Source organism: Apis florea, unplaced genomic scaffold (genome assembly GCF_048593485.1).
Source record: "Apis florea isolate Af1SG1 unplaced genomic scaffold, ASM4859348v1 contig_2272_pilon, whole genome shotgun sequence".
NCBI classification, from domain to species: Eukaryota; Metazoa; Arthropoda; class Insecta; order Hymenoptera; family Apidae; genus Apis; species Apis florea.
In genome coordinates, this window is record NW_028256549.1 from 3,127,381 (window position 1) to 3,151,722 (window position 24,342).

A 24,342-nucleotide genomic window follows, 5' to 3' on the forward strand; every position below is an offset into this window, starting at 1 on the left:
AAAAAATTATCCTAGATGTACACCAACCGTGTACATTTACTTATTTCGAACCGACGCCTTCGTCTTTTCTCTCATCCCTGGATTCCTTGCTCCGGATGTCTGCGCCATCGAGGGAGCCGATTCTCAATGAATCTCGAATCTTTCTCTCGCTCTCTCCGCTCAGAGCAGAGGGTGAAAATTTCCGGAAAATATCGAGGATGTACAAAGAACGTGTAAAAAAAAAAAAAAAACGTCGCAACGTAAAAAAAAAAAAAAAAAAAAAGAAAAAAAAATGGGCGATCGTTATTATATACCCTGTATATTTCAACGAAAAAACGGCCGATTCGATTCGGGAAACGGGAGGAGAAGGAATAAATAAATGAATAAAATCGAAGGGGAGAGTGCGCGTGCGGTATATAAATCTCTCTTGTATTTACGAGCGGGGGAGAGGGGGAGTATATTTACGCGTTCATTTGCTCGGGGCAGTGGTTTGCAGCGCAGGAAGCTCGTTGTCGAGGGCAGAGAGTAAAGGGGGGTTCGTTTGGCTTCGGGGCGTAAACGCAAATTTGAAAATTCCTCCCTATTCCCCCTTTCCTGGTTTCCTGGCGCAAACGACACTTCCTCGTTCATTAACAGCCTCGTGTCGCGGCGTAGACTTAATCTACGGGAGTGTGCAAAAACGAGCGCGCAAAAACCGATAGATCGTGTCGAACGAGACGGACGAGAGTGAGAGTGAAAGAGGGAAGAGAGAGAGGGAGAGGAGAGTATATGGAGATACAACGGTATTTAGCCGTTGGCAACACGAGAGACTCGCATAAATTTGGATGATCAGTTTTTGGGCGACCACGAGAATTCGTCGGTCGCCCTGCTTTTTCAAAGATTATCGGGGAAATAGTAGCGGGGCTTGAATTGTCTCGTTCGAACAGATTTTCATTACGCATATTGTATGTTGCCTCACCCCCTTCTTCGTTTGAGAATTTTTAGAATTTAATTTTACGTCGATTCCGATTATCTTGAGGGTTCGGAATATTTGGAATCTTCAGATCACTCGAAAGATCTTTTACCGAAAGCATTTTTCAAAAATTATGTATTTCGATGAGAAAAATATGTTATTCTTTTTTACTTGGCTGTGATACAATCGTCGTGGGAGAGACATAAAGAAAAAAAATATCTTATCTTCGTTGACGAATTAATTTGATCTAATAATTAAGCTTTTTTTAGAATTTATTTCTTCCGGGTCGAAACTCTTCTCGGATCGTTTTCTCGAATAGCTGCCGTATTCTTCAGCTTTACTGCCTCTTTAGAAAAGCCTCTGAAACCTCGCTCCTATTCTCTTCTCCCGCGAAATCCGCGGGAGTAAAGCTGCATTTCCCCCCGTGCACGTTAAGATTTCTCTTCATCTAGCTCCGCGATATTCTTTCTTCTCTCGTATCGCGCGCGCGGAGAGAGAGAGAGAGAGAGAGAGAGGATTTTTCCAGCCAGGCGGATTTCATCTAGATTCCCTTCCATCGCGTGTTCCCTGAATCTCGAATGAAAGGACACCGAAAATCCGAATATTGATCCAAATCTATATCGCTCCCTATTAAGCCGGCCAGTGTTTTCCATGTATTTCTAAGGATAATTCTCGACGCAGTTCGACGCCTCGGATTGAAACAGCGTTTGTTTTAAACACCGTGCACCTGGAAATTTGTAATAAACGTGCAACACGTGATACACGCCCTCGCCCGATGAATGCGCGTTGAATCTGTAGCGAGGCACGTTTACGTAATAATAGCCATTTATTAGTGGGCCGGCTCTGTACGAATTGTTCAAATAAAGGGGAATAATGCGATATTATATAAATTATGCCGTTTATGCCGTGCACTATTCTCCTCTGTACAAATTAATAATTTGTATTTGCGGAGGAAAAACGTGGGGGAGGACGACCAATTTCCACGTGGAAAACGGCCAGAGAGGTTAATTTCGAGGATTCCTTTCTCTCTCTTTTTAAACGTGACTCTATTTCTCCCGTTATATTCAAATAAGTTGCGGTTTTTGCATAGATACGATTTAAGATTTTATCGAAAAATCTATTTGTACAATTTATGAGCAAGGAGATACGTGAAATGTCCAAGGGGAAATAGATGTGTTCAAAGGATCAAGAATATTTTTATTCGCAAATAAATTTTGCATAATAACGAATAACATTCTACTACTTCGCTTCCATTTCCAATGTATAAAATAAAATAAGCAAGACAAATTTCGTTCAATTTTCGCTGCATTAAGATTTAAAACAAATTTCAAATTTCAAAAATTTTCTCTCCAAATACACCCACAATTATTCCACCTCTCTCTCTCTCTCTCTCTCTCTCTCTCACCAAACCAAAAAATATCGAACAAGCCCGCCCCCAGCTTTTAAAGCACGAGCGAACGCTCGTGAATTTTCATTTCTCCCCTTTCTCGCAAACAACACTTTTCCGCTTGTCAGACCGCGAATTTCCATCTGGGCCGCGAACAGTTGCCGCGTTTCAGTTTCGGTGGCCCCGCTTCGAATCGGCGACACGAGTTTTCGGAAGTGTTATTACTTCCGGGTACAGCAGCGTCGGTAATGCAGCGCTTTCTCGTCCAAGGCGGCGCGGAGAAACATGACACTCGGCGCGGATCGAGAATTCAAAATTAGACGATGACGCACTGCTGCAACTCGGTTCAACTCTGTCATTTTCTGCTACCGTTACACGCCACCCAAATTCACCGCTTCGCTCGATGCTAAACATGTTTCTAACCTGTTTTTCCAGTTTATCCAAGAATTATCAATCATGCATTCATGTTTTTTTTACAAAAAAAAAAAAAAAAAAAAAAAAATGCTACTCTACTTTTTTCGTAGAATTTAAAACGGGGGAAATTTTTAATTCGAATTACGAATTAATAGTTAGAAGATAAAATTTAAAGGGGCGAGTAATCATTAACGAATAATTATTAATGCGAGTGTAATTATTGTATTATTGGACGATCCATTGAAAAAAGAGGAAATCCTACATTTTATTATTGCACGTACATTCGCATTAATAATTATGTGTATAATATAATTACATTCTAGAGACTCTTGATTGGTAATCTTCTTAAAGGTAAACACGAGTGCAAAGAGTTAACATCGAGTTAAATTAACATCCATTTGTCGGGACTATAACTTATCGTTCCCTTGAATTATCAACTTTGCTGCCACGTCGATAACTGTAATTTTATCAACTCTATATTCCAGTCTGTCTTATTTGCACGGGGGAGTAAAAACTTTGTGGGTTGTTACACGGTCGATTGTACGATCGCCTTATGGCGAGGAACTTTGTTACTTTGGTAAATAGGGCAAGGAATATTACGAAGATGACGATTACGACGAGAGGGGAGTTTTTGCTAAGAGAGAAGTTTCGTTGACGAAAATTCGTCGTTAATCTGATTGCTCCGACGATTTTATTGAGAGAACGTTTTAGAGAGCGCGTTACTGAAAATTCGAAACAATTTTGGTTGTATGGAATTGTTGGTTGATCGACTTTCAAAGTTGAAACGTTTTCGCTCAAAGTAATCTCGTACACGAGAGCAGCATAGAGATTAATTCAGTTTTAGAAATCGTTCAATTGCGTTCATTTTCAAAATAAATTTAGCCTTTTTTTTTTGTTCTTTAAACGAAATTTTTTATTTCTTTATTCACTTTATTATTCACTATGTCTAAGGCAGTCTTCGAATCCTTCGAGTCAGAGTTGGGCATTAAAAAATTGAAAAAGTAACTAGTTATTTAAAAATTTCGAATAAAGTTAATTTAACAAGTAACTAAACCAACCTACTTATTAAAATGCTTATTGAATAACATTTATTCGTAGCTATTTTGATTTTAGTTTGCCACTACAATTGTATTTGCAATTTGTAAATTATCAAAGTAACTTCAATTATTAAATTTTACTGCCTCTGACTTGAAAAGAAATATGGCGGTTTTCGATTCAACGAAGTGATCGACGCTTCTAATTTGCATCTGTCTCTATCTAAACGAAATAATACGGTGTTCAGAGTCGTAAATGATGTAATAAAAACTTAAAAAAAAAAAAAAAAGAAAAGAGCGTTAATCTTCTTGGTGATATAAATAATTGGTGGCGCGTGGTGTCAAATTTGATGCAATTTCGCGCGAAACAGCTCGTAAACGGATACGCGAGCATTGCATATTTCACGATGGCCCGCTCCCTATAAAATTAACTTCCCATGTATATTAATTTTCGCCCAATCGTGCATTAACATGCTCATCCGCCCGGCAACGTTCCCATCGTGCAACGATAATCACGCGCGTTATCATCGATAAATGTTTGAACGTTTTTACTAACAATTACCCGTAATCAAGTGCCTTGGCCCGTTGATCGGGTTCATTAATTCAAAATAACACGAACCGATTGCGTCGATCAGCACAGGAATCGCGATGCGTCATTCGATAGAAATTAGATCAAACGATGTCGGCCACAGATCCGTCCTCCGTCAATTCCATCCATCGAGCGCAAATCTTTTTCCCTTTCCCTTTCCCTTCGATTTTCCTCGCCACGAAAGAAGAAAAAAATAATTTACACCTGTCCATCCGATCCTCGAGCTTCGCTTAAACAACTGCTACTACTACTTCCCTTACATTTGCATAATCCTTCCCTTTCCCCGATCTAGGAAAATGAATCCTCCTCGAAAGAAAGGGAGGGAAAAAAGAAGAACTTTCTCGAAGAAATTCATCCCGATGTAAACTTTCGTTCAATCGTTTCCAAACCCATATTTTCTCCCAGACAGCCGACGAGAATTATATCTTTATAACACTCTTACGATCCCATTTTAACCTCCCGTGTTAATCCACCGTGGTTAACCGTTGCGTGTTTTGACGCACGTGGAGCGTATCCTTTCGTAGCGAACAATTCGCGTAGGACGAACAGAGCCAATTCGAAAAGTCTATCGGGACGGGAGTTAATCGATCGAAACGAGCCGCGCGGGGAACGCGATTATTCGAGAAATATATATATATATATATATTTTTTTCGCCCCACGGCCAGACGTTTTCAACGAAGGAAAAAAAGAAAAAAAAAAAAAAAAAAAAAAAGACTCGTGATTCGGTTACAACGGTGGCGGTCGTGATCGGAAAGTTCGATCGGGGAGGAGAAGCAGGGTGGGGTGAGTGGAGGGAAGGAAGGGTGGAACAGCTGGCGGGAAAATTTAGTTTGCCGGCCAGAACTCGCAATAACTCGTATAAATTTTGCTCCGGCATAGGTTTTTCGGACACGCTCCATGCCCATCCGTTATTAACAATTTCGATTTTCGGATCGGATGGAAGTGGATTACGGAAGGCAACTAACGTAAGATTTCGTTACTTTTATTACGCTGACCCATCCTTCGATGCGATCTGATCGATTGAAGTATTCGTTACGCGAGGTCGCGAACGATTCGAAACGTTCCATATTCTGTTTCGAATTCCATTCCATTCTTTCCCTATATTCTTTTTATAATTGTCGATTTTTCGATGCCGCGTCGAGCGCGTTAATTATTCGCGAGATCCTACGATTTCAATTCTCAAATTACGTTTCCTATCTATTTTCCAATCTCCTCGTCTCGTTTGATGCATTTTTAAACATCGATAAAGGGGGCATATTTCTCCAATTTTATGCAAATCCGTGTACTCTCCCTTCTTTCTAATATGTGAATATACGAATATTCGAGCGAGGACGACACGACGGTGAATGATTAAACGAAAATCAGCGGAGCTAACGAAACCATCCGGATCACCCCTCGTCGTAGGGGGAGGAATGGGTCACAGATTCTGTCTAAAAACCGCTGTGCCCCATCAAAACCTATTCAACTGCCATATTCCTTCCATAAAACGTTCCGAACTCGCTCGATTCATCGTCGCCCGGCCATTCTCGGTAGCCGCAGACGGACGTTATTTTCGAATCAATTATCCGCGAAAGTAATTAAAGCCGGGGAGGGAAGCCAGGCCCAGACACGCTATTTTACCCCCTCCCTCCCTCCCGTTGGCAAAACATTTCGAAATTTCTCGTCCCGGTCCCTCCTCATAAATCTGTGGTCACTCGAGTGTCCACCGAGTGTCCTGCCACCGCCATCCCTCCTGCACGAGAAACGAGAGAGACCGCCCCCCACTTCGTATCCCGCAGTCCGCAGTACGCTTCTTTGGAAAAACCAGTCTGCGCGCCTCTTTCGCACGTGTTACGTGTGCGAATCTGGTCTGGATTAATCGGCCGGCCAGCTGCCGGCTCAGATGGATTCCGTTCCGTTCCGTGTGATAAGAACACGTGCTCGATCAATGAAATGAACCGTGGCTAAGCGAACTTATTGTCCTGCAAATCTTTGAAATCTTGGAGTAGCAGATATCGAATAGGTGGTACTCGCTGTTTCCGGATCTTTGAAAGATTTTTGGAATCTTGGAGTGGAGAATATCGAATAGGTTGGTACTCGTTCTTCTGGATTTTTGGAATCTTGGAGTGGAAGATATCGAATAAGTTGGTACTCGTTGTTCTGGATCTTCGAAATCTTGGAGTAGCAGATATCAAATAGGTTGGTACTCGTTCTAGATCTTTGATTTTTGGAATCTTGGAGTGGAAGAACATATCGAATAGGTTGGTACTCGTTCTTCTGGATCTTCGAAATCTTGGAATGGAAGATATCGAATAGCAGAAATTGATTTGATAAATATTTTCTTTTCATAGTTCAAAATTTAATGAAATTCGCTCGCTTCTTTTATACATTTGATAAATATCTTGGTACAAAATAGCAAAATATAACGTTCGGGCGATACATCTTCGAATATCGTATCTCTCTTCTATAATTCGTAAAACAAAGAAACGAAAAGATTGAGTACCAAGGGTAACAAGAACTTTGTGGTGAAATGAATTTAGCGGGATCGATGGTCTGCGAGAGATTTCCGATAAACAATCCGATATTCAACAACTATTCGATTTTGTAGCTTCGAACGCAAGCTTCTTCCCTCTTTTTTTGCTCCCCCTTCCTTTCGATTATATTCGTCCACGCGTTAGCCTCGGTTTGGATTCACGCTACCTTCCGCCAATTTCGGCCGCGCTCGCGTGTCAAACGGCAGTTCGACACTCCAACTGTTCGTTTCATCTGGCGGCCGATAAAGGTTTCGTCGAAATTTTTTGCCACGGGGGCGAGTCGATTTCACGAAACGCCGCCGATTTCGTTCGAACGGTCGCGAACAACGCGATTGCAATAACGAAAAACAGGGCGTGGAGGGAGGGATCGAGACTAGTGTGCAATTACATCGACGCCGCAGGAATAATTGAACGAGCCGATCGATTAGAATGGAATTAGCTTAGGCGACAACAGGCGCCTGGTTAATGGTAGTCCTCCATTTCGTTTCCATCGATTTATTGTTATTTCTATTTATAATACCGAATTTCACTCGCTTTTTTATGAATACTGTCGAATTAATTTAATCCCTTGGACAGACGCGATCCAGTTTCTGTCGTTCCGTTCGTTTTTTTATCGATTATCGATAACCCTTTTTTGCGCTGTCGAAAAATTTATTCGACGAAACGGGAAAAGTGTGTTTCTGGTATTTAAATTCAATGGATTTTTCCTTTTGCGCGATAAACGCGGAAAAAATTCGGGGCTATTTACGATTTTTAATAATCGTGACCTAAATTATGACTCAAGATTATTTTATATCGGATCGATGATTTCTCTTTTCGAAACTCAAATGCGACGTAAATTAACACCGGTGCGAGATCGATCGTCATTTCCAAATTTTTCCAATTTCAACGAATAAGCAATAAGCAAAGAGATTCTCGTTCCTCGAATTCGTCCAAGTTTAAAAAAAAAAAATACGAAGTTTAATCGAGAAAGAATTTGAAAAAATCCAGAAGGAGGAAACCGATAATCGGGAATTGTTCAAAAAAAAAAAAAAGGAAGGAAGAGAAGAAGAGACGGAAGGGGAAAATTGTCTCGCAATTTGTAGACGGGAAGAGGAGGCAAAGGAGAGGATCGAGTATCGTTATGTCAATCGCGCTCGGCTATTGTATTTGTTCAGAACCAATAACTACTCCCAGCGAGCCTCTTTTCGAGTGCATCCACGTGCAGGGCTTGTGCCACGAACGTGTCCCGAGCTGACTCGCCGAGAGGAACGTGACGTTGCAAAGCCTCCTCTGCTCTCCGCTTCTCCGCCCAGATCCACGCTATCGTTCCGCACGATTTCACCCGATAATTTCGACATGTTTCGTACCATTTCGTAAATTCGAAACCACAACAGCCCACCCTTTCGCGACCTTTATGATGAAACCGATCATGCCCGCTGCACCCTGGCAAGAGATCCCTTGTTTTTGTCCCATCATCGTGTCGTACACGAAGAGATAAAGGTATACATTTATTCTAAAATTTTTAGATCGTAATTTTAAGAATTTTAAGGATATGTTTCGGATATATATGCATTTTGAAACGATGGAAATAGAATATAGGAAATATCGTTATATACGATTTTATTGTAATTTATGTTAAACGATTTAAACAAAAAAAGATTTGTAATCTTCTACGAAAATTTAAAATCGTGTCGTTCGGACGTTTCAATAATTAATTATCAACGTTTCCGTTCACTTTCATTGCGATTCAATTGCAATCGTGAAATTTAAACAGAGAGGATAAACAAGTCTTGTGAACAGGTTTCCACTGGATTCGAGGAAAGTTTGCATAGCATGGTAATGGAGAGGCGTAATTTGCGGGTGTCGAAAAACGGTATCGGGAGAATTCCTCACATTCGACCGTGTGGAAAGGCTTTGTGCCATCTCCTGTCGCGTTTCGTTAACGACTAGCCCACCGGGTTAGCGCAATTAATTCTCGAGAGTTTATTAAAAATAATTGCAAAAGTAATTGCTCGCCGCCGCGCTCGACTTCTTTTCCCGCCTCCACCTCTCCCTATATCATATCGTCACTCGAATCCCTTCCCAATAAACTTTCAAATTAACCGATTCCCTGCTCCGCGAAGAAACGTATCTCCAAAAGTATCCATATTAATGGAGAAGAAGAAGGCGGGACACGATATCGAAGAATTCACAATTTCACAATTGACGATCGTATGTAATTAGTAGCAAGCAATATTTGAGAGAGATAAACTCGAGAGATACCCCTTCCGATAAACCTTCAAATCAATAAGACATCGACATACGAAAATTAAGAACAAAATCTCGAAAAAAGTTCGAGGATTCGATTGCTTTATACAATTCAACGATACGAAATTAGAACGGAAGAATGCAGATGTATGTCGTTCGACGATACATTAATCGGAGGAGAAAAAGGATGGACGAATCGAGGATCAAGCCTGGATGGAGTTAACGAACACGTTCCAATTAATCGCACGTTCTCTCCGCGGTGGTAAAAAAGATGGTAGGCAAGGAAGAGTGGGAGCTCGTCCGGGGAGAGAAGAGGCGTGGCAGAGGGCAATTAGCCGAGTGGCTATTCACCGACTTGTTAACTCGTAATGAACTGGATACGTACATACTAATTAAAGTGCCTGCATCGTGCTGCCTGCATAGTTATCGATGAGCGATGCCCGCATTTCCGAAAATTCTGCGACCTGTGCTGGGTTGGGGGGAGGGGAGAGGGATGGATCGTAATTACTCGGTTCATAATACGATGCGATGCAACGGGCGAAATCTACGTTGTTCATACGTGCGCATAGAGGTTAGGAACAAGCTAGATTCTGCGGAACAGTTCTCATTAAATTGGTTGCTTGACGTTTCCGGCTTGCGCCCGTTACTGGCAATAATGGATAATCGCGCTTGTTTCACGTGCCCTTCTCCATTTTCCCGTAAACTGTATCGATAAATTGGGCCTTTTCCTTCGTCTAATATTTACTTTATTTAGAAATTTTTAAGAAACTTTGAACGATAGTAAGATTAGTGCTTTTGGTTCATAATTTTATTTGGCAATAATGGGTAATAGGTGTCCGTTTGATGTGCTCTTGTCCATTTTCTCGTAAACTGTACTCGTATCGATAAATTGGGCCTTTTCCTTCGTCTAATATTTACTTTATTTAGAAATTTTTAAGAAACTTTGAACGATAATAAGATTAGTGCTTTTGGTTCATAATTTTATTTGGCAATAATGGGTAATAGGCGTCTGTTTGACGTGTCCTTGTCCATTTTCCCGTAAACTGTACTCGTATCGATAAATTGGGCCTTTTCCTTCGTCTAATATTTACTTTATTTAGAAATTTTTAAGAAACTCTGAACGATAATAAAATTAGTGCTTTTGGTTCACAATTTTATTTGGCAATAATGGGTAATAGGCGTCTGTTTGATGTGCTCCTTGTCCATTTTCCCGTAAACTGTACTCGTACTCGTATCGATAAATTGGGTCTAATTTCTATTTTCGTAGAAATTTTTAAGAAACGACAATAAGATTAGTGCTTTTCACAACTTTATTTGACAATAATAGCTAATAAGCGTCTATTTGAGTATTCCTGTTCATTTTAAAGTAAGGTGTATTTGTATCGATTATTGTTCTAATTTCTAACTTTCGACGTATACATTTTTAAGAAACCTCGAATGACAATAAGACTAACGCTTCTCGTTCACAATTTTCACCTGGCAATATAAGTAAATAGGTTTCACGTGTTCTCGTTCAATTTGCTACGAAGAATATTTAACAATTTTAATTAAACGAACTTCACTTGTGTTCCCAACGCAAAGAACAAAGATTCTTATATAATCCAAAAAAACGAACTGATATATGATTATATCAATTTATCTTATTACACCAATTACTCCAAAAATTCCAATTATTCGATGAATCGAATACAATTCACAAATTATTTCATCACCGGTCTTCTCACCAAAAATGATTTCATCTCGAATTCCCTGTTCACACATCATCCCTATATCTATATAAAAAAAAAAAAAGAAAAAATAATTCAAACGTGTTTAACAATTAATCGGTGCACAGGCCAGCACCAATTCATCCGATTCGAACGCAAACTTCCCCGCACGCGATACCGTTCCTTACACCGTGACGTTAATAAAGAACGTCACCTTCTCCTCCTCCTCCTCCCCCTTCTCGCGCCAACAGGAATCAACCGCTCGATCCCAGTCGCCTCGCGTGTATCGCCTTCGAAACAACGAAAAAGAACAAGAGTATTCCTTTTTCCTATTTTTGCACCGCGTAACGAGGCTCTGCTCTCCCCCTCGATCGATATCGCGCTTTTTCGCTCTGGATAAAGAGGCGAGAGCAGGAGGAGGAGGAGGAGATTGGACAGCCGCGAGTACACGCGCCGACATTATCCGGCGTAAAATCTATAATCCCGGGCCGATAATTACCGCGGCAGTCGTCGCTGTAATTTAATAATTCCCCGTAATTTCGCGCCGTTTACTTCCGCGCTAGAAATTCCAACGGAGAGGGGAGGGGGAGTGGCGGGTCATCGGTGGCTAAATACGATCGACGACCAGGGAATCGTGACAAATTGCGACCGATACGATACGATCGAACGTGTCGTCCCTCGAATTTTCCCTCGAATCGAGAAATATACCCTTTCTATACCCTCCTCTCTGTCTCCCTCCCTCCTCCCTCTGCAGGGAGGGTCCGCAGGGAATTTACAGATTGCGATTGTGTGTGGCGAAATCCCTATTTTGGGGTGAAGGTTCTCTCTCTCTCTCTTCGCGAGGTGCAATTATATACCAGTGAGGGAGAGGAGATAGGGGATACCGCAACAGGGTTGTGCATTAAGTCGATCCTTTTTTGCGAGGATAATACCGGAGGGTGAGGGAGAGGGAGAGAGATTTAGTGGCCGAGTTAATACGGTTCGTGTTAATGAGGCCTGCGATCTTTCACCCCCTTTTCTGGATTACCTTCGCGTGGATTTTATTAAGATAAGTCGGTGTTATCGTTGTTATATATATACGATATACACGTTGTTTGTTGAAACGATGGATCCATTTTGTATTATTGTTTATCCGATACGGGATTGAATCGAAAGGAGAATCTTTGATGGCGTATCGTTTACAGACAAACTATTTCGAGTCTCGATATTACTATGTCACGTGAGCAAAAGTTTTAGGAAGGAAATTAATTTGAGAAAAGTTCGTATTTAGAAATTGATGTGGGTTCTCACCCCTCCATTCAAAACGTAATATAAGAAATATATATTAGGCGAAATGAAATCAACGTTATACCGAGGATATCGAAGCGTTTCGAGTGTATTTTGTCTCGAGATTATCATTGTAAACGAGCGAACGAAACGAAACGGTTTAAGACGCGATTCCTAATACGCGAATAACACAGTGCGAAAACATTCAACACGGTCTAAACGTCTCTCTAAATATTTACACCAAAGTCACGCCCCTCCCTGCGTTGTTGAACGCTCCGCTCCACGTGGTTCCATCGTCACACGCACAGTGACGAATCGATACTCGGTGAACTCCATCGCTTTCTTTCCACCTCGGACGCCCGTCTTTATTAACCGTTACACGTCGAATAGTTTTCACAGCGGCCGCCTCGTAAACCGCCAACTTGATTTTAACACCGAAACTTTTCCGCTCATCTCGTAATTAGAACACTACCCCTTCTTTTCCAACCCGTTCTACTTTATCTCTCCGCTTATATCTTCGGTGTTTTACGGAGTATATACGAAAGAATCGATATGTTTCCTCGTAACAAAGAAATTAATGTAAACGGATATTTAAGACGAATTATTATCACGAATTATCATTATCGAGAAGTGGATGTAAGAACGCTACTATTTCGAGTAGCGATGGAAAAAGAAGGAGAATCGAGAGAATTCTTCAGGAAATTTTGAAGTAGTCGACCAAGTGTCCGAATCGAGGAGAAGCGTGCGAATCTTTGTGGTAAATTATCGATGCGAGGAGCGAAGAAACGATCGTTCGTGATGGATTGTCGGACGCGATTGAGAAACGAATCCAGAAGAACCAAGTGGCTAGCCAGTGCGAGAATTTTGGATACCGGTTGGAAAGGTTGTTTTCGAGGAAGATTGATCGAGAGAGAGATTCTCAGGATCCTCGACGAGCGTTCCACCTTTACGGTATATAAATTATCGGCGCGGGGGAAGAACGATCGAGGAATATTTTACGAATATTAATCAATCGAGGTACGATACGAATTCTTAGAATTTTACACTCGTACGTTTGAGGATGCAACAACGAGACACGACAAGTCGTAGTTTTAATAAATCGCTTTGATCGATTCTCCTGTTTAAAACTCGAAAAAAAAAAAAAAAAAGGCACGAGCCGATGGAATTCGATTATCCATCGTTATTGATACCTCCGTTCATAAGGCGTAACTCGATTCCGTGCCACCCTTCGACCCCCCTCCCCCCTCCCCCCTCCCCCTCCTTCTCGCAACGTACTCCCGATACTTTTTCCATCGACGACGAAAAACCGAACGCTCCTTTCTGCAAGGAGGAGGAGAAATAGCTTGGAGAGAGACTTTCCATGGATGGAAAGTCGATCGAGTGATTTAATCAACGTTCCGGATTGCCCGATGAAATTTTCACCGATCCTTCCCCTTCCTCTTTCGCCCCCTCCTTCAAAATCTTTCGCCAAGTCTCCTCCCACCAAAGTGACATAAACCTTAAAGAAGAATAACGGTTACGAATGATTCGAACGAAAACGATAGGACTTGGATTATTTTAATATCCGTGAAGGGATGTACCTTAATCCTTTCGCTACTACTCGAGCGACTATAGCGCGGTCTGCACAAGATACCGCGTATTGTATACGAGCGATTGGAGTCATCTTTCTCTGGAAATAATGAATACCGTGAAGGCAACTCGGATTGCAACGAACCAATCTTTCTCGAGCACCGTTTTGGCACGAGAAGTCGTTCTTAGCGAAAGGGTCAAAGAATAAACCTTAAAGAAGAATAATGGTTACGAACGATTCGAAACGAAAAATCTTTCGATAGGATGATTATTTTATTATAATTATCGTGAGGAAGGGATATACTGTACGACTGGTTTTATATATCGGGGATGTCAAAGTCGCCTGCATCATCACCTTAAAGGACAATAATGGAATGATTCGATCGAAAAGGTAGGACTTGGATGATTATTTTATTATCGTGAGGAAGGGATATATTGTACGACTGGTTTTATATCAAAGTCGAGTCGCTTGCATCATCACCTTAAAGAAGAATAATGGAATGATTCGATCGAAAAGGTAGGACTTGGATGATTATTTTATTATCGAGGAAGGGATATATGTGACTGGTTTTATATCAATGTGAGTCGCCTGCATCATCACCTTAAAAAGAATAATGGAATGATTCGATCGAAAAGGTAGGACTTGGATGATTATTTTATTATCGTGAGGAAGGGATATATTGTAGGACTGGTTTTATATCAAAGTCGAGTCGCCTGCATCATCACCTTAAAGAAGAATAATGGAATGATTCGATCGAAAAGGTAGGACTTGGATGATTATTTTATTATCGTGAGGAAGGGATATATTGTACGACTGGTTTTATATCAAAGTCGAGTCGCCTGCATCATCACCTTAAAGAAGAATAATGGAACGATTCGATCGAAAAGGTAGGACTTGGATGATTATTTTATTATAACTATCGTGAGGAGATATACGTACACGACTGGTTCTATACATATGTGGGGGGGTGTCGCGTATGGGACGGGGTATAGCGGTGGCCAACCGCGTCGCTTGCATCACCACCGGCCACCGCTAGTTAATCCGTCGATCATCGGACAAGCGTGGCAAACCGACGCGGAGGATAGGAAGGGAGGACAGAGGGGCGATGATACGGTCAATGGATAAGCCGTGACATCGAGCGGGGTGGAAAAATGGCTAAATTTTGTTTCCGGGGCGAGGGAAGGAGATTGGCGATGGACGAGATCGACGGTTGATTAAATGCTTTGAATTTTAGTGTCTTATTTTTTTTTTGGGAGATCGATCACTGTAAAATTTGATCTTACGATGGAAGCTCATGAGATAGGGATTATCCCATCATTGATATATTTATTCCGTCCATACAATTTTTTCATTTTAGTTGATAGAATTATAGAGACAACGCGTAAAATATCAACAAGTACAATTTCGAATAAAATTGCTCGATTCGTGAAACTTGTTGATTTCTCACTCGCTGTTAAAATAACTTGATATATAAAATTTCATCGATGATATTAGAGCTAGAGTCGAGGAGGAAGCTGTAAAAGATTCGTACTCGATCGAACAACAACAAGAAAAGTCGATCATTGTCGCGCATAATACGAGGCTATTATTATTTCGGAACAGGCTCGAGTGTACTCGTGATCGGTTCGGGGCGGAGTGCTCTTCGGCCTCATTATAATTACGATACGAGAGCGGTTACGACGAGACCTTGTTAATTTCTAGGGGTATTCGTCGAGCTGACGTGAATCGTCGATCTCGATCAACTGACAAATGAAATTGACCACGCGCTAGGAGAATCGATACGTACGGAAAGGGGAAAATCGGGTCGTTCGCGACAAATTTTTGCCACCGCAGAAATTTTCCACGAATCGTGCCGAGGATTATCCTGGATCGAGTCGGATTTTAAAAACTCGATCCGAGATATTAGGTTCATTGAGGAGGGGGGGAAAGATCCGCTCTTGACTTTCGTCTCGATGATATCTACAATCTGCTCAATCAACATGAATTTTGGAGTAGTTTTTAATCCTCGTTTGCCTGTTAAGAAAGATTTAATATAAGAAACTTCGAATTCGATGGATTACAAAAAAAAGAATTGAATAGAAAGTTAATTTTCAAGTGGTAGAATAATAGAAGGATTCGTGTTTCGTTTGCGAACAAGAGATTCCAAGCTTGAGGATTAATGAAACGAGGAAAAAATTTGCGTGTCGCTGGTCGTGGTTTGAAAAAACAAACGGATCAGACATTTCGTTGTTGTATTTTTCGAGTTATACGCTGTATGATCGGATTAATCGATATGGCGCAAAAAAGGAAAACAAGGAAGAATAGAATAGTGTTTATGAAACGAGGCAAAAGTTTTAACAGTTTGTTCCGTCGTTGGGAGCAATGCGACTGAACGATAAAAACGTATCCACTTTCCTATCCCGATCCGAGCATCAAATTTCACCAAATACTATCCAAATTTTTTCTTCGTTACTCGAATCGTTCTCTTCGAAAAAGTAAAGATAAATAATACAATTATATCACATGAAGTTGATCCACGACTTAAATAACCTTCGTTATATTAGAACAAAACTGAAAGAATTCGTGATTAACAGAGAGCAATTTTCTGCGAAATTTTTGCGTCTTAACGATATATAACAACTCTTCAAAGTCTGTCCCGAGTTTTCATAAATATTTCAACGGTCGAAATTTCATTTAAACGACGAATAAAAAAGGAAGCTGTTCAACGGGGAACTGGTTAGGTCGAAACGATTCTTCGAGGAGGGACGACACGAGATATAATAAGTCAAATTACGACACTCGAGATTACTCTCGAGTGATAAAACCGCAAACTCTTTCGCTCTCTTCTCCCCCCACAGATTTTATTTAAGAAGAGGGAGCATTGTAAAAGCGAGGCGGACTCTCAAATTTTTAACCGAACGGATCCTTTGATCCGTTTCGAAAACGATTGCGCGCACTCCTGAAATATTTGTCGTCCTTAATTAATCATCCCCTTTGTCTCTGCCTGATTCTACTTGTATCGTCCCTTCCAATTTTCTTTATCTTTTATCTTTCAAATCTTCGTTCAATCGATCGCGTACTTGAATTTCAACATTGTGCAACATTGTGCTTTAGAGCTACGAATCCTTTCTTTCTTTCTTTTATTATTATCATTTCAAGAAACAAATTTCGTCAATTATTATTATCTATATCCAGTTAATAATTTAATGGACTCCGTATCGTTATTATCAAAATTCTTATTACTATTTTTCCTCAAGAAAGCGAATCTTTACTCACGATTTCATATCATCAAAATTTCTGTTCATTACTTATTATTTTTCCTGTTCAATTATATGCCATTCACCGCGTGTATACGTCTATTATCAAAGTTCATACCTCTCGTAATCTTCCTTGCTTATCATCAACGTAATATATCTCGACAATATAAATTATTACCTTCCGCGAATCTTTTCGAAGTTTCGTTCCATCGAAAATAGAAGAAAGAAGAAATATCCTCGCGCGAGGATATTTCGCGTTTGTCTACGGCGTGAAATACCATTTCTCGGTTCTCACCACCTGGCGGCCAAAGAAAGTCGCGCCGCCACCAAGCTTTCCCACTGGTCGAGAAAGCTTTTTCGGGAGGCGCGTGAAAAAGCGGCCGCGAGAAATAAATCTTTGGCCGTGCTCGTTCGCTCGGCGGTGGGAGGAGAGGGGGGAAGCCCATAACGTGTCACCAGTTATAAATTCTTACGTTTTCCGCCGGAGTTTGAAATAGTGGCGGCGAACGGAAGCGAGTTCGCGCTCCTCTGTCACTGCAACCCTCTTTCGGCTTCTTGCGTGCTCCATCTTCGAGCGAGCGCCGCCTCCCTTGGAATTGAGATTTCATCGCGAGGCGACTGACTCTCTCTCTCTCTCTTCCTCTTTCCACCAATTTTTTTTCTCCACCTCCATCTATATTTTCCCCTCGATCGATCCTTACCCTTGAAAGATGAACCGTGTTGCTCTCGATCGAGATAAATTATTATTCTCGCTTGGGAATTATAGCAGTCGTTCGTGAAATTAACACGTTTTCTTTCTTTCTTTTTTTTTTTGTTATCGAAGTGCATTTAATTTCGAGTGGAATGTGTTGTGTCGAAATGGATGATCGACAAAGTCTGAAAATTGATTTCTATGAAATTAATTATTGTTGTAAACTTTGCTTTCTTTCGTGAATCAGTATCGAATAAAGATTAATCTGCACAATCGTGGTCCAAGATATTCAAACCGAAGATAGAAATCTCAAGTATTAACTTACACGTTCGAAACTTTCTCCAGATATGCATTCGTAATTAACAAGTATTGACGAGAATCGATTGGAATTAATTCGCAACCCGATCTCGCCTCGCGAGTCTTCTCACCACGAGAGAATGGACAAATTGTGGAAGAGGGCGGGTGTAATCGAGGACAGAGATAATCGACCGGCGATGAATAGTTGGTAATTACGTAAAGTACGCGCGAACGTCGAAATATGCCCGTATACGCGTCCATGTCACGGTTAACCAAGCCCTTTCACCCAAGTTGGGATAATCCGGTAGGTGTGCCGCTTTGCCAACTAGCTCTCCCTCCTTTATCTACGACCCACCATACTAATTCACAGCTTACCATCGTTAACGAGTCTCGCGAGGTGCGAACCAACTCCTTGAACAGAACAGATCGGCCACGATCAACGTTGCGCCATCTGCCTCTCATATTTCGAATTATTCCTTTGAGATCGTCGAATTTGACTCGAATTGGTCGAGAATACAAAACTTTCTTATTTATTATGGAGATGGCCAATGATTAGCCACGATCAACGTTGCGCCATCTGTCTCTCATATTTCGAATTATTCCTTTGAGATCGTCGAATTTGACTCGAATTGGTCGAGAATACAAAACTTTCTTATTTATTATGGAGATGGCCAATGATTAGCCACGATCAACGTTGCGCCATCTCATATTTCGAATCTTAGAATTATCGAGATCGTCGAATTTACTTGAATTGAACGAGAATGCAAGGCTTTTTTATTTGTTATGGAGGCGGCCACGATCAACGTTGCGCCATCTGTCTCTCATATTTCGAATTATTCCTTTGAGATCGTCGAATTTGACAAGAATGCAAGACTTTTTTATCTATTACACAGGTGACAAATGATTTCGTATTCGACTTTTTTTCAGGATTGCTTTTAAAAAGCAATCTCTAATCACTAGAACGTGGAACAAAACTATATATATATGCAAATATGCAAGAAAGTGGATTATTTAATCGGATCGATCGGCCGCGAGAGCGAACGGCAACTGCAAAATTTTACAACTCCGCGAATCGTAAGCTCCGTTACGATTCTCGGGGGGATAGAGGAAATATATACGAGGGTGGATTATTCGGATTAAGCCTGGGGGGCAATTGGGATGATCGTTTGCGACCCCTATGACCAATCCAACCATCCTTCCCTCCCCCCTCCCCTCGTGTCAACGCGACGGTGTCAAGATAAGCGACATTGTTTCCAAGACGAATGCGAGAGGCCATCCACCCCTCGAATCTCAATCTGGTTGTTTATCGTCGAACCTGTTTATTCCGAGTCTGTTCCACGAAGATAACTCGTGCATCGATCTTTCGCATCTCTCTCGACTATCAATCCACATCCGTCCACCGCCCCCCTTCGACATTTCCAGCGACTCATCCCTCCAACTTTGGCATTTTACCAAAAACCCTTCGCTCGCACGATGCTCCGCCCTAAGCGATGCCGAGAGTCCGGCCGGAGAATCCCTGGAGCATCGCGAACTTTCGATCCATCCCGTGGCAAAAGGATGCACGGAGCGGAAAATAAAAAATATTTTCATCCCCGATACCCAAAGACCTCTTTTGTTCCGGCAAAGTGTTCCACGAAGCCCGTGGAGATTCGATTTCGGGAAAAAGAGGGAAAAGCGCGTGCACACACGCGTATTCGAAAGTTCGAAGCCGGTTCGAGGAAGTTTAAGCGAAAATATCGAAAGTTTTTTATTTATTTCGTTGGATCGATTCTAGAAGTAAAAGTTGATCTGCGAAAATCTTCGAAACTCGAGTAAATAAATTGTAGAGCAGTCTCAATTTAGCACGTTAGCCAGACAGAATCGTCCATTTGTCTTTTGCTTCGTGCAAACTTGCGATTGCTCGCAAGTTAAATAAATCTCAATCGATACTTTTATATTTTGTTCATTGTCTCTACAAGATATCCCTACGAATTGCAGATCGTAGAACGATGAAATAAAATCGAATTAATTTTTCTCCTCGTCTAAAACACTCGCCAACGTGAGAACGGAAATTGCGAGCAAATACTTTTCACAAATATATTCATTTCTCGCGCGGAAGTAGTTGTTTCCAAACTACTTTTGAGCGATAATGCACGCGTGCACGTGTGTGTAATATCGATGCACACACACGAAGGCATTCGAGGCACGCAGGTGTGAAGTAAACAGCGACGCGTCGAAAAACTCTCGAGAGTTTTGGACCCCCATTCTCGAAGGGCATGAAAGGGCTCATTATTATTTCCTACTCCTTGGAACGGCGTTAGATACGTAAATAAGCATGTATATTAGATTCCGAAGGGTGAATGCCGGTGAAAGCGTGTGCCCCGCGTGAAAATATCTACGCCCACTCCACGCGGAGAATCTTATTTTCCACCCCAATCTCCCAACAATTCCCTCGACGATGGATATAATAAAGCCGGATAAGAGTGCGAATTGTACCCTCGTCGGGCTTCGATCATCGTATTCCTCGCGTAATCGCCGATAAAGAGTAACATAGTAATCGTGGTAAATCACGATAAAATAGAATTCGTAAACATATAAAACAGTGTAGTCAAAATTTCTATCTACATCTACCAAATCGGCAAAATATTTAATCGAATTTCGATTTCCTCTTCCGGAACAAGTTTCTTTTTCCGGAGTCGTGTGCTCGAGTCTCGAAACAGGAGCCGATTACCGTCTCAGAACCACGACGATGCTCTAACGAAGACAGGGGCGGTAACGAGATTCGAGAGACAGCGACTCGTGTTTAAACTTGCTAATTATGTCTTGCTCTTCCCTGCTTTTCCTCCAACTTACTTTTTGGCCCCTCCGTCGGACCCCCTCCCTCCGTCTCGTCCAGTGACAAGTCGCTCTCGCCACACAGTCCTCCTCTTCTCCATCGTTCGAGCGATTCCTCTTCCTTCGCAAAGCCTGACCCGCTTACCGTATAATTATCAAACTTCCCACGCTAATCCTCTCGTTGTCCGCCTCCCGCCATTTTTCCACTCCCATTCCCTTCCAGCCGCGTTTACGTAATCCGACTCCATGATGCTTCGTCAGCTGCTGCAACTATTCCGAACGGATTTCGTTTCGTCGAACGAGACACGTGTTCGCGCGGAGGGAATATTGTTGAGAGAGAAGCGTTTTCGAGAATTTTGAGAAATTTTCAGAAACGCGATGTAAATACGTGTAGCAAGTAAGTCGAATTAATTATCGACAAAATGCACTTCTTCCTGAATACCTGACGCGAAGGATTAAATCGAAATGGAAGATCGTACTGTAAAAATCTGTATCGAATAATAATTAATAAAGCATCGCCTGTCAATTTGAAAGGATCATTCCTTTCGGTATCGAGCCTATTGCCACTCGTTCGACACGTTGATATTCATTAGAAAATACGCCTGGGCGATAAATCAAATTCTCCACAGCGCATAACTCATCCATCCAGCTAATACGATCTATTCCAGTCTACATTTCCCCTTCTTTTTTTTTTTTTTCTTTTTTCATACGTACGTGGTTTTAACCAAGCACCGTAAATTCAGCGAACGTCACGAACGGCTCGTATCATTTTTCACAAAAATCGACCGGACACTTTTTCACACCGACGTGTCGCGATGTTTGTGGGCCAACGATGTCACCGGGAACAGACTGTAATTTACAGCTGATTAAGCTTTTCCACCGAGTCTTTTCGCTCCAACCGAAAGGTAGACAGACAGAGAGAGAGAGAGAGAGAGAGTGGGAAAGAGAATCATTTCGTTTATCGAGTTCCGCGCGCGAGCTCGTCGAACCGTGGAACGTTAATTCACCGCTCTTTCTCCCTGCAATTCGCGGCCGCCATTACGGTTAACGCGTACTCGTGTCGCGCGATCGAAGGGAGAAGGAAAAAAAAAGAAAAGAGAAAAGAAAAAAATAAAATAAAAATGGAGAGAGGGAAAAAAGAAAGAAAAAAAATGGAACGACCGGTGAAACGGTTCCATTACGAGGTACGAGCATCTTAGGTACTCCATTAAGCTCGAAATTGGAACACGATGGCGCAATGTTCAATGGTATCGCGACTCGACATCACGCTCGAATCGATAATGTTTGTGTCCTCGGACACAAGGATTTCGCGCATTCGTTTGCGAAGAAAATCCGTGGATCGATCGAAGAAGGAGATGGTGAAATTCTAAATTACTCGGAGAATCGGAAGAGGGAGGGAGGTATCGAGCGAAACGGATCTCGTTCGAGATGTATCCCTGATATTTTGCGCGAGTGGATATAGCGAGAGATGTGAGAGAGTATTCGAACGAGGTTCCTCTTTTTTTTCTTCTTTTCATTTGTGCAAGGGAATAATTCGTTTCCGGATCGAAAAATTTCTCCTTCCAAGGTAAGTCTCGTGTTTCTTTTCGAATAAAATTTTCTCCATGGGAATATTTTTATAACGAGAGAGCGGTAGATCATTGAAATTTCACCATGTTTCTAAAGTTTCGCTGTAATTAATAAAAAAAGAAGAAAAAAAAAATGTTGAAACTTTAAGGATCCACTTTCAACTTTTTAGAGGGAAAAGAATTTGCATATATAATCTCGATACTCGTGTCTATTATAATAATTACAACGGTACTTTCGCAACTTTAAGGATCCATTTCAACTTTTTAATTTAATCTTTTTAATATTCTAAAAGAAAAAAAAAAAGAATTAGCATTGTCTTATAGAAATTACAACTCACTTACTTTCGAAGTAACTTAACTTCTTTGAGTTTTTACTTTTCCTTTTTTGCTTTGACGGATCGCAATTCGTTCGCCTAGACTTGTTTTCTTTTCAAGTTTGTTGTTACGTTGTTATGTTTGTTGATTTTGCGCAGAATACAAGGGAAAGAAACGAGGCGGTATCGATATATGCATCATGATCTCACAAAGGAGAAACACGGTATCGCGTGCACGATTGGATCGTTGAACAATTTCGTTATCGTTACGTGTATCCAGACGAAGGTTGGAAGAAACGCGCGTGCAACACGGATATAATTGGAAATTTTCCCTAATGTTCGCGCGGTTTAGTCCTCCCGGTGACCCAGTTCGCACGAGTACGCGTGTATATCACGTTTTGAATATTAATATCCTAAGAGCTCGCGGCATAAATAGAGCGATCGTGGTTTGGGGCAGGGGATCAACCGCGATACGTTCGGAAAGCCCCCCCCCCTCTCCGTTATCATTTATGCCAATTAAGTTGGCGCCCCTCCCTCTCCCCCCGTAATGCGACGATATCAGCCTAACAAAGTGGCCATACTTGCTCGCGCGTTTGTTTTCTCCTCGCGCCGCTTTAATGCCTCCCCTCGAATATTAAAGCGGTGAAATTGGGGAAAACGCCAATCCTTGTGGATCCTTGTTTCGGATCCTGTGTTTTATATATACTTATATATTTATCGTATTCATATTCATGGAATAGTTAATTCTTCGTTTATATTGCGGATATTATTACTTTTTTTGCGAAATAATTGTTTAATAGAGAATCGAAGTGGAATGGTCATCAAAATGGATAATAATTTGACGCATGGATGATATTTATTTTTGTGAAGAGTTTAAGCTGAAGAGTTGGCAGAAATGATTGATAATAATTTTAATTAATGGATATGAATGTTTGATTGAAGAGTTGGTGGAATTAGCAGAAGTGTGGATGGTATTTTTTGTGAATGTTTAAGCTGAAGAGTTGGCAAAAATGTATAGTAATAATAATTTTAATTAATGGATACGAATGTTTAATTGGAGAGTTGGCGGAATTAGCAGAAATGGATAATAATTTTAATTAATGGATATGGATGTTATTTTTGTGAACGCTTAAGCTGGAGAGTTGGCAAAAATGGATAATAATTTTAATTGGATGAATTTTAATGGATATGAATGTTTGATCGGATGATAATCTTAATTAATGGATATGGATTTTGTGAGAGCTGGTGAAATTGTCAAAAATGGATATATCTTATTAAATACTGAAAATACTCGATGCTAAAAATTATCGATACAACGTATTCATTGTACACCATGGATTCTATATTTTAAGCTTCCTTTTTTTATCAAGACCGGATCTCTCCAGTTTACTGATTGATTCAATAATATCGTTCAAAATCGTTTTAAATGGAATAAAAATTTTACCATTAATCAATTCTAAAGAACTTAAGGGAACGATTGTCAATTATCGTTAATATATTGATTAAATAAACTGAGATTCTATTTCGAATAACCTCTATAAAATTGCGCATCCCGAGTAATTTAATTCGATAATATCATAATCATCAAAGAAAGTTTTTCAAAGAAGGAAAAATAAATTTTGACAGCCATAAAATGAAAATACCTATATATATATATATATATATATACACGATACCTAAATAGGGACAGGACTGAAACGATCCACTGTTTAATTCCACTGGTTGTTGAAAAATCAAAAAAACTCAACATGTAAAAGTATCGGGGATGAAACAAATGGATGG

General features: G+C 40.9%; 1 protein-coding gene across 1 annotated transcript in view; it reads right to left on the reverse strand.

Annotated features, from left to right (window-relative positions):
• Positions 1-24,342, reverse strand: part of LOC100867214 (uncharacterized) — a 165,244-nt gene that overhangs the window by 17,853 nt on the left and 123,049 nt on the right. The window lies entirely within an intron of this gene.